Source organism: Mesoplodon bidens (genome assembly GCF_964165515.1).
Source record: "Mesoplodon bidens genome assembly, chromosome: 2".
In the NCBI taxonomy this organism is placed as follows: domain Eukaryota; kingdom Metazoa; phylum Chordata; class Mammalia; order Artiodactyla; family Ziphiidae; genus Mesoplodon; species Mesoplodon bidens.
Window position 1 is genome coordinate 65993616 of NC_138177.1, and position 14192 is coordinate 66007807.

The window sequence follows — 14192 nt, forward strand, 5'->3', positions numbered from 1 at the left end:
AGCATGTGCTTTCCAGCTTTCCATAGTCCCCATCACTTAATACTACTTTGGCAAAGCAGAGACCCAGTGTAAGATACCATTCATCATTTATCACCCACCTGCTTCACTAGCTTGTGATAACAACTGGCTCTGAAAGTATTGAGCTAATCACCTCTGCTTTAGGTAATAGTGACAATGCATTTGATTAGTTTAGAAGTTATTTAAATTTGTTTATGTTGGCTTACATTTGATTAGTATGCAATATTTACAAATTGCTTTCTCATAAGTTATAGGCAAGTTTATGAAATGTGTGAGATAGTTATAATTACACCCATTTCTCAGCTGAAGACATTGAATCTTGGATAGATAAAATAACTTGCCTAAGGGTATGCAGATACCCTCAAATCACCCAGACCAAAGCTCTTTATATTATATCTGCACTTGACAATGACGGTGATAGATGCTAAAACCCTAAGAGTAAGAAATAAGTACACACATGTCTTTTGGTATATTATCATACTACTGTTGAAGCAAGCCTACATTAATATACAATAATAATAATTTCAACTACATCAAAATACCAATATTAGTCTTTAATTCAGGATAAACTGAGTATTCTGATAGCACATTATTGCAACTATTAGAATTTTAATTTAAAATTCACCATTAAATGTTAGAGCTATAAGAAACTTTGTGTATAATTTGGTTTACTTTATTGAAAACAGCCTATAAGATAGAAACTCAAAGAAATGAATGGCTTATCCATGGTAACATAGGCACTAGTGCCAGAGTTGGTATGAGAACCCAGGTCTCCCAATCCTAAAAAGACTCTTCTTGCCCTTCATTGTGTTATATCTATCCTTTAAGAAGGACATAATATGAGATAGCAAATAAATTAAAGATGATTCTTACCTTCCCTTAAAGAGCTTAAACCTCCTCTAAAGAGCTGCAAAGTAAAATCCACTAAAGAAACCAACACAAGACTGTATTTAGGTCTACCATATCATACAAAAGGTATATTATATATTATGCTGCATGATATGAGAGAAAGTTCTTCCTAAAATTCATAGAGTTTTCTTTATTTTTTTTTGAAGCTTTTGGGTAGACAACACAGCGATTATCAAAATATAGACAGTGGCCAAGGGAGCAGAATCCAGGAGCAGAGAGAACAGGGTTGTGGACACTAAGCCACTTATAAGGGGAGAAGTGAAATAATTCCACCTGAAGAAGAGCATATAAGCTATCATGTGGAATATAATCATGTGGATGTAGGCAACAGTTTTGTCCCAACATCAGGAGATACAACATGAGTCTTATAATTTCAACTATAAGAGAAAGATCTCTCACTAAGGGTTGTGGGAATTGACATAAAACATAACCAAGTTAATGAATGTGTTTATACTATTTATACATTTTTTTACTCTGGGATATTGGAATTTCAGGTTAGAGGAAACCCATTGTAGTATGAGGGATGAGAGTAGAGTGGTGTGTTCTGTGGCCCTTGGTGTGATGGTATGGTAGCAGAGTCCAAGACCTTTAGACAGCTCATGAGGACAATGAGAATGCTTTCCAAGACTCCAGTGAAGGGCTCTCTCAAGGATACAGTAGTTTATCAGGGCTTTATCTAAGCAGTCAGGGATTTATCTTCAAACTCTGTGGTAGGATAGAAAAGTGCTAATTAGAGAGACCAAAACAGAAGATAGGTAATTCAAACTATGTCAACACAAATGAAGAAGTCACTGCTGCAGAGGTGGAAAAAGGCTAAAAGCCAATGGACAAAGGCTTCTCAGGATATGTTAATAACATTCCAGAATCTCATTCTATATCCATAAAACTAAGATCATATTCTACCAGCTGATGAATGTAGACAGGTAATGTGCCTCCAGCTGCAGTCATGATCACCACACAACCTGAGCTAGTCTGGATATGACATCAATGGCTGTCACTGGGAGACTCTGGGGACAACAGACCTGGAAAACAGGAATGTTAATAATTTATATTTGTTTCTATGCATTAAAAACAATAAAAATCAGTGGAATGTTTATAGTGCATATTATAATAAATCCAATATAAAAATCTAAATTAAGCATATCTCACATGTTTCTCTCCAAACAAGAGGTTATACATTTAATTAATTAATTTTTTTTCCATTTGTATGAAGCATCTGCCACCGATGATACATTTTTGTTTCTGAAAACATTATCGAATTACACAGGAACATTAAACATTTCAACCATAATTCTTCATCTTTCAAAAACAACTCTCTATATTGTTGTGGAAGAAGGAATCCCTAAAAACATTTTATCAGCTTTGGGGGTTTGCATTATAATTTGAAAACATTAGGAATAAGGACAAAGAATGAAAGCACATACACTTAAATTTTGAGTGAGAACTCTGCTCCTCAGAAACAAACAAACAAACAAACAAAACCCTATTGATCTTCTGTAGTTTCCATGCAGTTGATTCCACATGTTTAAAAATGCAGTGGTCTCTGCTTGCTGTAAGTCTGAAATATATGAGATCATTTGAATTTAGTTGTGCTCTGAGATTCCCCTCTTCCCACAAGGCATTGAGAGAGAAACACATCTCAATCATCTGCAAAGGCTTATCTACTTTAAATTGGTCCAAGACGAATCTTTCAGAGAGATGAAAAGGCTGGTTTACTCTTGATATATTAATAAAACCCACAACAGTGCTTGATATCCATGAGGACTTTATAATTTACATGGTGTTTTCACATTCACTTCCTGATTTCATTGCCACAGAATCCCAGTGATGTCAGTATGGTGAGTATGATCATCTCCACTTTATAGCTGCATTAGCTGAGACACAAAGAGGTAACATAATTTGCACAAGATTGCACTGCTAGTGCACTTGAGGAGATAAGACTAGAATCAAGACATCAGAACCCTCTGTGCATGTGTGTGTATGTCTGTATATGTGTGCATCTGTATGTGAATGTGTTTATGTGTTTGTGTGTGTATTCTACTTTACTCATCCCAACAGAAAATGAGAGGAAATAATTTTTTGTTTCAGTTATCCCAAGAAAGGCTTCAGGTACAAAATTCCTTCATTTGCCCTCTAAAAACAAATGGATGAACTTACCAGAAGGAGAGATAAAGCCAAAGATGGCTGTTTTGCTTAGGCTGAAGTGGGTTGTGGGAAGGAGGGAACTAGGCAAGGTGGAGAGAATGGTAGAGAGGATGGGGCCAGCAGAAAGACTTTGAACAGCTATGGAAGAATTCAGGGGAGCCACGATGAAGCACATAGTTGGTTCTTTTTTCCCTTTCAGAGTGAAGCCTTCACAGTGCAGCTTTGCCTTCTTGGATGGAAGTCCCTGAACATCAATTCAATCCATTTTAACATGTATTTATTGCACACAAACCATGTGTTCAGCCATGAACATGGCACCATGGGGGACATAAAAAAGAACATATTACACAGTTCCCATAATATAAAGGAGCATGCAGTCTTTCAGAGAGGAGAGGAGATGGTGTCAGTACATATAAAGCCATTGGGAAAAGATCTAAATACAGCATAAGACAGTGTTCATCTGAAACACCAAAATGTATGGAACAAATAAGAGACGTACTAGGAAATCAGATAAAGGAGAAATTGGTATTCACAGAAGTTTTGAGTGAAAGCTTTGTAGAGAAAACATGGCTGACGATGAGTAAGAAAGTATTGAATCATTGAGTTAGAACTGGCAAGTTATACTGATTATACAGTTCAACCCAAAGCCAGAAGCCTCCACGGTTTTGGAGAGCCAGGCATCTAGGTTCAACTTGAACAGTTCCAGATATAGTGATTCTTACTACTAGAAGAGACATCCAACTATGTCTTAGGATGGTCTCATAAACTTACACTTGGAAAGTACTTCCCTACTTTCAGTTGTATCTTATTTCCTTCTCACTCTCATTCTTTGGCACTGACTATACTCTCTGCCTCTGGAACCACAAAGATTGATCCTAGCTCATCCTCCACAGAAGAGACCTTGAAGTATTTGAAGACAGCCCACATGTCTCCTGAAGTCTTCTCCTTTCCAATCTGAACACCGCAAATTTTTCTGCCAGTGGTCCAACCAAAATCTTTGCAGTAGGTTGAAGAAGAGAAGTGTGGACAGATGTGGTCTTTCTTTTGTCAGCTAGGAGCCATATCCCTGGAATATGGTCTATAAGAATGCAAATATTAATAAGGCATATTATGAAAGTCCAGGTGGGTGGAAAAATAATTCTCATTTTTAATTTGTTGCCTTCATAAGACCAAATTGGTTTTGTTTTTTTTTTTGTCCCTGTGCTTTTTGTGATTTTTTCAATTCACTTTTGATATGCTTACCAGAGGTTAAAATTGTCAGCATGAGCAAATAATTTGTGTGCACTAGTTAAGTCAGGATCTGGAATATATCCTTCCATGTTGAAGGAGAAGATGCTTTTTTTAAAACTGAATCTATACTCCTTTTGACACAAGCCTTTGACTTTTTGATAAACAGAGTGATATTCAGTACTCACACATACAGACACAACTTGTCCAGGGTCACTGCACACAGAGTGTATTTGATGTCAGCATGAAAAACATAGACTTTGATAACTAAAGTCTTAATACATCACCTTGTCCAACTTTTCTCTTTATTTATAGATATGGAGATGAATATATCCAGTGTTTTACCCCAGAAACTGTTGGGAATCTGCTTCATGTGAGTTTACTAATCCCTATCAATTTCTCTAATGCCTCCTAAAGTTAGGCTCAGTTTTTAGACTGCAGTGATCAGAGTATTTTGTCCTAGAAAGCCCCCTAGAGATCCTTTTGGAGGCCTATGATATGCCAGCCACAAAACAATTATACATGCCTGTTTAGAAGCAGGGCTTGGGGTAGTGTTTTTCAAATTGCTTTTAGGAACCCATTATTGAGTCACTGCCAACACTGAGTCAGCAGGATGGGAGACTGAGAGCTGCATAAGATCTCACATTGTGAAAAGAAGTTGTTGAGTCAAAATATCAGAGTGATTGGACCCCTTACCAATTATTTCCTTATTAAACAATCATCATTTTCTTCCTAATGTGAGATATTACAGAGCTCACATTATCAACTATGAAGTATTCCAAAAATGAATTGAAACAGAAGCCAAGTTTTTGATCTAATGTTCAGTCCATAAAAAATATAAGGAAGAGAGAAACTAATTAAATTACACTAGAAATAGACAAATCCAGAATGTGGAACATTCTGACTGCATGTCTTCAATAAGTCAATCAGGAAGCTAATAACAGGAAAAAATAAATTAAAAAAGGGATGGACACTAGATAGTTCTGGGTTAAGAGAAACTTAAAATATATTTACAGATAGAATAATCAAATAAGTAGACCTTGTTTATATTATGATTGAACAAGCCAACTATAAAGAATCATTTTTTTAGACAAATGGAGCACTTGAATATGAACTGGCCATTAGATGGTATTCAGGAATTATTGTTAGTTTTGTTAAGTTTAATAATGGCATTTTGATTATCTAAGACAATCTTACCTTTGAAATGCAAACTAAAGCATTTGGAGGAAAAATAAAGTCTAGTATTTGATTCAAATTACTGTAGCAAAAAATAAAGAAATCAAGGTGGGGGCATGAGAAGGACAAATGAAACAAATGAAAATGATGAGGGTTATTAAAGCTGGCTGATTGCACTCTCTATTTTTTGGGAAGTGTAGATTTTTTATAATAATTTTTTTTTAAAATTAGAGTGGCAAAAAGGAGACATAAGACTGAAAGTTTCATATTTTAGATCAGTAACACTTAGCAAAGGGATTGAGTAGAGACACTAAAAACATTCTGAGGGCACTTCAAGTGACCACTGATTATCACCCTTTTGGCTTATGAGGTGTAGTGAGAACTTGTTCTTGATTGTAGGTTGAGAAATTTGAAAATTTCATTTGTTAGAAAGCATGTTGATTTTTCCTGAGAAGAGGAATTCCAATAGTGATTATAGACATAATTTTATTCCTATTCCTACCTCTAGCCTGGCCTATCTTAATCTTAATCTCTGCTAATAAAAATATGTTGTAATTTGATTTCACCAGTTTAAGTATAAGAATTTAGAGCTTAGAAAAAAAGCTGAATGAGCAGTAGATTAACAGGAAATGAGAACATTATCCTAAAATTATTTGTTGTTTGTGACCTCATTTTGTCCATCAGGAAGCCTCCAAGCAATGCCAGATATAAGAGGAACAAACCATTTAAATGCGGGTGAATATAGGGACAATATAATGGCCATAGTAGATTGACTCTGTTTGCCCAGTCCCTGCTCCAGTGGTGCCAATTTGAACACATACTTTTTGCTCTCCAGATGCTCATACCTCACAGGCATAGCCAATCCTATTCAACTGTCTCTTTTGCTGGCTGCCCATTTGGCTGAGGGTTGTTGGAAAAATAGGCTGTCAGCCAGGAGGCACAAAGGCTTCTCTGTCCTTGTCAATGGTTTGAGATACCTGTCTGCTTTATGGGCAGCCAGGGAATTCTCTATCTGCTGGGTGCTAGTGTTCACAGAAACCTCCCTTTGTTTCATCTAAGAAATTGATTTAGGGATCTTTATTTCCTTGAGCAGAAAAGTCAAGAGTGGCTAATGTTGACGTTGAAATCCATCTAACACAATCATAGAATCACTTCATGGTTTCTTGGTCATGTTATAGTTTAGGCTGAAATCTTGACTGCCTACATCAGCTGACCAGTCTTAATATCTGACTATCCTAAAGACAAGGGAAGAACTTTCCTAATTCAGTCATTTATTTATTAAAAACCCTTAAGCACCAGGCACAGTGCTAGGTGCTGGGGACATTATTGTGGAAATGAAGCTTGGTTCATACTACTACAGAACTAAACATATAAGGGAGAGGACAGAATTTAAAACAAAAACAAAAAAGTGTTGGACACTTGATGTTGAACAAGGAGGGGACAGAAGATTTCCTTGAAAAAGAACATTTCAAGTTGAGATGAAGGACGAGAAGGTGTAGTTATGGAGGAGGGTAGGGAGTACAGGGGTCATTTATTGGGATAAGGAGAACTATAGATGAAGAAAGAGGTATAGGTTTGCTCCCTAGAAGAGCGTCAGTCATACCCCCAATATTATTAAATTTCTGGATCAAAATGCTAATTAAAGAGTTGTAGGCTTCTATTTTTTAATGTAATACGTAATATGTGGATCAAATATAAAATGTGAAAATACCCAGAATTTTTAATGTTAGCTGGAACGGGTTTGATATGCTTGATTTTTCTCATACAGTTCATAGGGCAGTAGTGACATACCATAAGCTCTTTCTATTTATTTCTTGTAGTTTTCACTGTCTGGACCACTCACTGTGTGCTTGATACATGTTATATACCAACTCAGTGGGGACATTAGGATGACCTTCTGCTCCCCTATGTGGAACATATATATATATATATACACACACATATATATACATGTGTGTGTGTGTTTTAAATTGCTAATAATGTCACAAGCTACCTCAATTAGAATTAAAGTTGGTGTGCAAAAACTAGAACATCTAAAAAATAGTGACTTAAATGAGACAGAGGCTTATTTTTCTCTCACATAAAAGAGTTCTACAGATAAATAATCCAGGGCTGGGATGACAGCTCCAAAATAATCAAGGACAAGATTCCTTCCAACAATTGATGCTGCCACGTCTTTGATCCTCAAAGCTAGCACAAGGTCAAGATGGCTGCTACAGCTCCAGCCACCTTGACAGAGTCCTGAGCAACAGGAAAGAGGAGGGCAAAAGGCAAAACCTATTAGCTGAGTTAGTCCCTTTTAGAGATTCCTCAGGCAGTCTACCAAATGACTCCATACATCTCACTAGCCATCGTTTTCTGTGTAGGAAAAATAGGCCTAGATGATTATTTATTTGTTTGTTTATTTATTTACTTACTTTTTCATTTAATCTGGGTACATTTTTGCTCTTAGTAATTAGGAGTTCTGTTACTCAAATGAAAGGGAGAACGATTTTCTATGGGAAAATAAGCAGTCTCTCTCACAATAGCTATCATTTGGTGGGTACTCACCATGTGCAAGGCTTTGTCCCAGACTCTTTAATAATGTTATTTTTATTTAATTTGACAACAATTTTGTAAGGTAACTATCATCATCCCCATTTTGCAGATATTATAGAGCTAAGACTCTTAGAGTCAACGTGCAGACAACGTCTGGAGGAGTTAAAAGGTGCTGTAGGCAAATAGTGCTGGAGATTTCCACACACAAAAGAAGTTTCTTTATGTATTTATGTCCAAGTCCTCTATAATCTACAAAATTCAAGGTTCCTGAATGAAAGGAACCCTTATGACTCATTACTCTTTCCCTACTCTTATAAGGACTTCATCTTGCATGTTAGAGGTGCTCCTAAAAATTTGCTCTCGTGTATCTGTTTAGAGCCAGGTTAGAGTTAAGCCTATGGTCCTCAGACTATCCCTCTGTATGCCACAGGTATCTCCACCATCCCTCTTACCATGCAGAGTTAACATCCCCAGGCCAAGCCCATCTGCATTGGAGATTGCAGACAAGACCAAAAAATCCCTGTTTATTCATTACCCACCAGAGGGCTGGATACTTCCAGCTGCTTCCTCTATACAGGCCAAGGCAACTGAAAAGAACAATAGGTAGTCCCTCTTGTTTCTACAATGCCATGGGGTGCAAATGGGAAGTATGACAGGTGCGGAATAAAATAGAGCCCAGTTTCTACACAAAATTTAAAATCAGGCTTATCTCCTTGCCAATGTGTCCAAATCCAGCAGTCCTAGAGAGAAATAAACACTAACAATGCAAAACAAATTCGTTTGCAAATGACTCATACCCTGTATTTTCTCACTAAAGAGGCAGTTTTATGGATCTAGGATACTTTGATTCTTTTTACTAAAATGCTTAAACAACTTCAGCTGTGAATAATCAGAGGCTAAGTATATGTACTCAGGGTATTATTTGTTCAGCTCTTGCATGTTACAGTGTAAAGAAAAAAATCTACAAATATAAGGGTATATATAGATGGTTTCTGTTATCAGATATTTCTCCCAGTAATACAAATAAAAATACTGGATCGTGTATCAGAAAGAAAAACAAAATCAGAAAACTCTGACAATGCAAAAGTTAGAAATATCTTCAATCTGCGTGGAATGTTTCTTATGGAGTGCTTAGAGATCAAACAATGGTAGAGATGGTTCATAGGTATAAAATTAGCAATTTTTTTTTTCCTTTCCTTCTCTCTTCCCTGTTTCACTCCTTCCTTACCTCTCTCCTGTGGCATATCTCATGCTAGCTGTATAAAGGGATAACATTTATTATCTACCTCCTAGGATGATTGTCAAGTCTTAAAATGAGGTAGACCACATAAAGTGCCCAGTATAGATAACATCACTCTTTTATAAATAGGTGATTTATTTAAAAAGGAAATTAAAAGAATTACCTTAAAGGAAAGTTAATAATTTATTGAATCCACTAAGGCTGCTGTTTTCAAACCACGTCTTCTTGGGCCCTGAATTTTCTGAGAATATACTACAGGAGCAGACTGGGGAAGGTGGAGCAGAGGGATGGTGATGTTATACATATAGATTTGGCTTTAAAATGCCATTTGAAAACAAGGAAAAACAAACTACACTCAACAAATTTGCTCTTTTAATGTAAGCTTTATTAATGCAGCCCCTTATCTATTTCAGTCACTTTAGGCTCTCTGGTACCTAGAACTTAGTAAGAACCAGGGTTGTGCTTATCACATAGTAGGGACTCAGGGTACTGAATGGAATGAAAGATGGAAAGCAGCCCTAAGTGAAATCTTTGGACACAGTGCAGAACTCTTTATAATTTCTTCTAATGTAAAAAAAAAATTAGCTGGAGTTTTAAAGTCCTGATAAACACATTTCTCTATATTTTCACATCTATGAGAACAAATGAGCCATTATTTTTTTCCAATTCTTTGAACAAATACTTAATGACCTACCGCATATTCCACAGCTAGAGATCACCCAATCCCTGACCTCATATTGCTCATAATCAAAAAGAAAAAAAAACAAAAAATACCATTATAAATATAAGGAGACACACACTGTAATAAAAGAGCAAACACTGTGCTAAAGAGGGAGATATTCAACAGGTCTAGAGGTGCTCAGAAAAGGCTTCCTAAAAGAGATAACTCTTAATCTAGGTTGTGAGGATAAAGAGGATTTCACCATTCACAATGTCCTCAAGCAAATGATTTAATCCATCGTAAAAATAAATCTGTGGCATAGTGAAGTGCTTTATAATAAGGTTTGTCATATGTAAAAGATAATGGGAAGTATGATCTAGGTAATGGTGCCAAATTCATAGAACTTTGGGATTATATATTCATCTTCTGGTGGTGTTTAAGCCTTGCTGGCAAGGTATGATTGTTAGACTGCTAGAAAGCAGTAAGCTAATCGTAATAATAATCACGATCTGGCCAGACATGATTTCTTTAAAGCAATCAATGATAGCCTGAGACGTGCTGAACCCTGTGGAAGTTGGAGATGAGCGAAGATCCATTAAATCATCTTGGCTCTTTCCCCTGGAGGCCAAATTCAGATCAGATTGGGTCATGGTATCTGCTTTTGCTCTAGACTTACAGCCAGGAAACCCCAGGGAGAGAAGGAGAGAAGTGACCAAGACAGCTGTTACCTGCTTCCTCAGAGTTGGAGACAGTAAATTTCCTACAACTCTGATTAGCAGAATTCTACCTCTCCCTTGGCTTTGAAAAAACCATGCACTCTCCAATATGCCACAGTTTCACCCTCCCTCCAACAAACTGCCCTAGCATTTGAGTTTATGATACTTGCTTGTTTCATCGGGGAGACTCCTCATTATGAGTAAGAGGTTGGAAGTCTAAGAAAACCCTAGAGAATAAAGGAGCTGAAAGAAAAAAAGCAGAAAATATAAGACATTGGGGAGAAATATGGAGTCAGACTCTACCCTATTCACAGTTGTATGGGGTTTATCACCTCCAACAAACACCAAGGAGATATATGATCCTCAAGGTTTAAAGATCTGCCCTAGACATCTAATAATCACCAGTTGGGACTATCAACTTCATCATCTTACTATCAGACAAATCATTGGTAGGATTAATAAGTTTCCTGAAAGATGCATGATTCAGGACAAATTGTGACACAGGTCAAGTTTGACTTTGGTGTCGGTGATGGATAGACCTTAGAGTGACCCCAATTTCCTGGTGTTCACACCTTTGTGCAGTCCCTTTCCCTTGAGTGGGGGAGTGATGTGTGGCTTGCTCCTAACACACAGAACATGGCAAAGGTGTTGAGATGTCACTTTTCTGATTACATTACATTATATAACACTCTGTCTTAGCAGACTGGAGCTGGAGAAGCACGTTGTGGGCTTGATGAAGCTAGCCACCAAGTTGGAGAAGCCCTTGTGGCAAGGAGCAATGAGTGGTATCTGAGAACTCTGAGCAAGTCTCTAAGATGTGTGTGGGCTCCAGCCAACAACCAGCAAAAAGCTGGGACCTTTAATCATGCAATCTCAAAGAAAAGAACCCTGCCAACAACTTGAAAGAGCATGGAAGTGAATTTGTCCCCACCTGAGCCTCCAGATGAGAACAGCCTGGCTGATACCTTGATTGCAGCCTTATGAGAGCATAAGCAGAGGATTCAGCTAAACTGTTACCAGATTCCTGACTCACAGAAGCTGAGATAATAAATATGTGTATTACCACTGTTTGTGGTAATTTTATTACCTAGCAACAGAAAATGAGTACAGTGCCCTTCTGCTTTCCTTTTGTTTATCACCTCCTTTCCTGGTATAATCCATCCTGCATCTGTCCAATATCCACATGAATTATCCATCTGCCCAGCACCTCCCTTATTCCTATCACTCACAATGTCACCTCACAATGTATTTCTAAATAGCTCTGTTTTTCTTTCTTTCTTTTTATTCCCTACCCTTCAACAACCACCTCTGGAAACCACAAATCTATTCTTTGTTATCTATAAGTTTTTTTTTCTTTTTCCAATTCCTCTTATACATGATATAGGCATATTATACAGTATTTGTCTTTCTCTGTCTGACTTATTTCACTAATAGCACTTTATTTTCTGAAGCTCTTGCCTCAAACCTTCCCTCTTTCCATTTAATCTCTACTTTCTTATACATTTACCAAAACGTACCTATCCCCCATTCCTCTGTTAGTTTCCATTGCTACTGTAACAAATTACCAAAAACTTACTGGCTTAAAACAACAAATTTACAAATTATTATATAGTTCTGCAGATAAGAAGTATAAAATGGGTCTCACTGGGATAAAATCAAAGCTTCAACAGTGTTATATTCCTTTCTAGAGGCTCTAGGGGAGAATACATTTCCTTGCCTCTTCCAGCTTCTAAAGGGCACCCGTATTCCTTGGCTTATGGCCCCATTCCTCTATAGCAACATTGGGTTGAGTCCTACTCACACCACTATCTCTCTGGTCCTCTCTCTCTTCTGTGTCCCTCTTCTAGAAATAAGAACTCTTGTGATTACATTGAGCCCACCTAAGTAATTCAGGAGAGTCTCCCTCTTTCAAGGTCAGCTGTTTAGCAATCATAATTCTATTTGAAGCCTTAATTCCCCTTTGTCATGTTACAATGTCCCATCTGGGGTTTAGGATGTGAACACCATTGGGGGGCTATTTTCTGCCTACCACACTTTGTGAAAGTTGTAAATTTAGAAAACAATCTGCAGGGACTCATTGAAGCCCTGGTGCGCATGGTTGATAGTGGGTGAACCTTCCCAGAGGAATTATACAGTAAAGAAACCTCTTCAAAATACACAGAACTTTAATATCTAAGGAATACCTCCTAAAGGGGAAATTTTCTGGCACTGGGGCAAGTTTGTGAGTGACATATTTTAAGCAAAGGGGTATTTAATGATTTACAAATCACATCATAAAAATGACTGCTTGTTCTGTCTTCTTATAAAAATACCTCCCATTTTGTTCTTCATGGTCCATATCAGTATTATTTGACTGTTGTAATCTAAGTAGGTTAGTGGTTATAGACTCCAAAGATGAGGTAGTTAAATGAGAAAGCTGGGATGCTCCCCACAGAGCTGGCACAATGACTACAGTGCCCTGGGGAGGGAGTAAAAGCAGTGAACCATTTTAGCTGTTACAACACCCAAGCAGCAGTCAAATTCAGGGGCTCAGTTTTGTGACTCCCCAGCGTGTACCAATTATCTCAGTGGGAGTTCCAAATTTTCCAATAAATCTCCAAACAAAATTAATTTTAATGGCTTTAATTAACCTTAATTGTATTATTACTATTATTATATAATGCTCCTTTTGTGAGGTTGATGAGAAATACTTTCAGAGAAACAAACCAACAGAAAAATGAGGGATAGTATAGGTACAAATTATTTGGAAATTAATTGCCTATATGCCATTTAATTTATATTTCTGAGATTGAAAACAGGTCAATTGTCAATTAAAAATGGTTATGGCATATACACATATTCTGAGACAGGGCCAAGAACCATAGATTCTGATTTATTTCCCTTCAAAGTGGCTGTTTTCTCCCCAATAGACACACAGTCAAGGAAACATACGCACGCATATTATAAATAAATAAATAAATAAATATATATATATATATATATATATATATATATATATATATATATATATATATATATATATATAATCTGTGTTTTCCTGTTCCTCTAATTCATAGTTCTGAGAACTGTCCTGCAGGTCACTGTTTCAACTCCCCTCCCCCGCTTTTTTTTTTTTAAATCTGGTAATGGTTGTCAAGAGGAAATTAATCTTTTGCAGCCAAATGAAATTTGGGCTTCCCAGCACTAGCCACTAATGAAAAATGCATTAATGGAAAGCATCAGAAAAACCCCTGGCTCTTAGTACCAGAGGGTACATTTAAATAATTCTATGAATATAGATCAATAAAACTAATTTACTTATAGCCTTTGTGTGCAGTATTCAAATCTGAATAAAAGTCATTGGTATTACAATGCTTTGTATTAATTTGAGGTATCTATTATTTTACATATTAAATTAATCTTGGTCTTTAGACAGAATTTCATATATGATATTAAAATATGAGTCCTGGGATTTGATATTAGTAATGCTATGATTTCATAATTCAGCCTGGTTTGTCTGAATGTCATTTGAAAGGCTTGGAGAGGTCCCAGAGGGCCAGCTCTGCGAAGCCAGGGTTAAGCC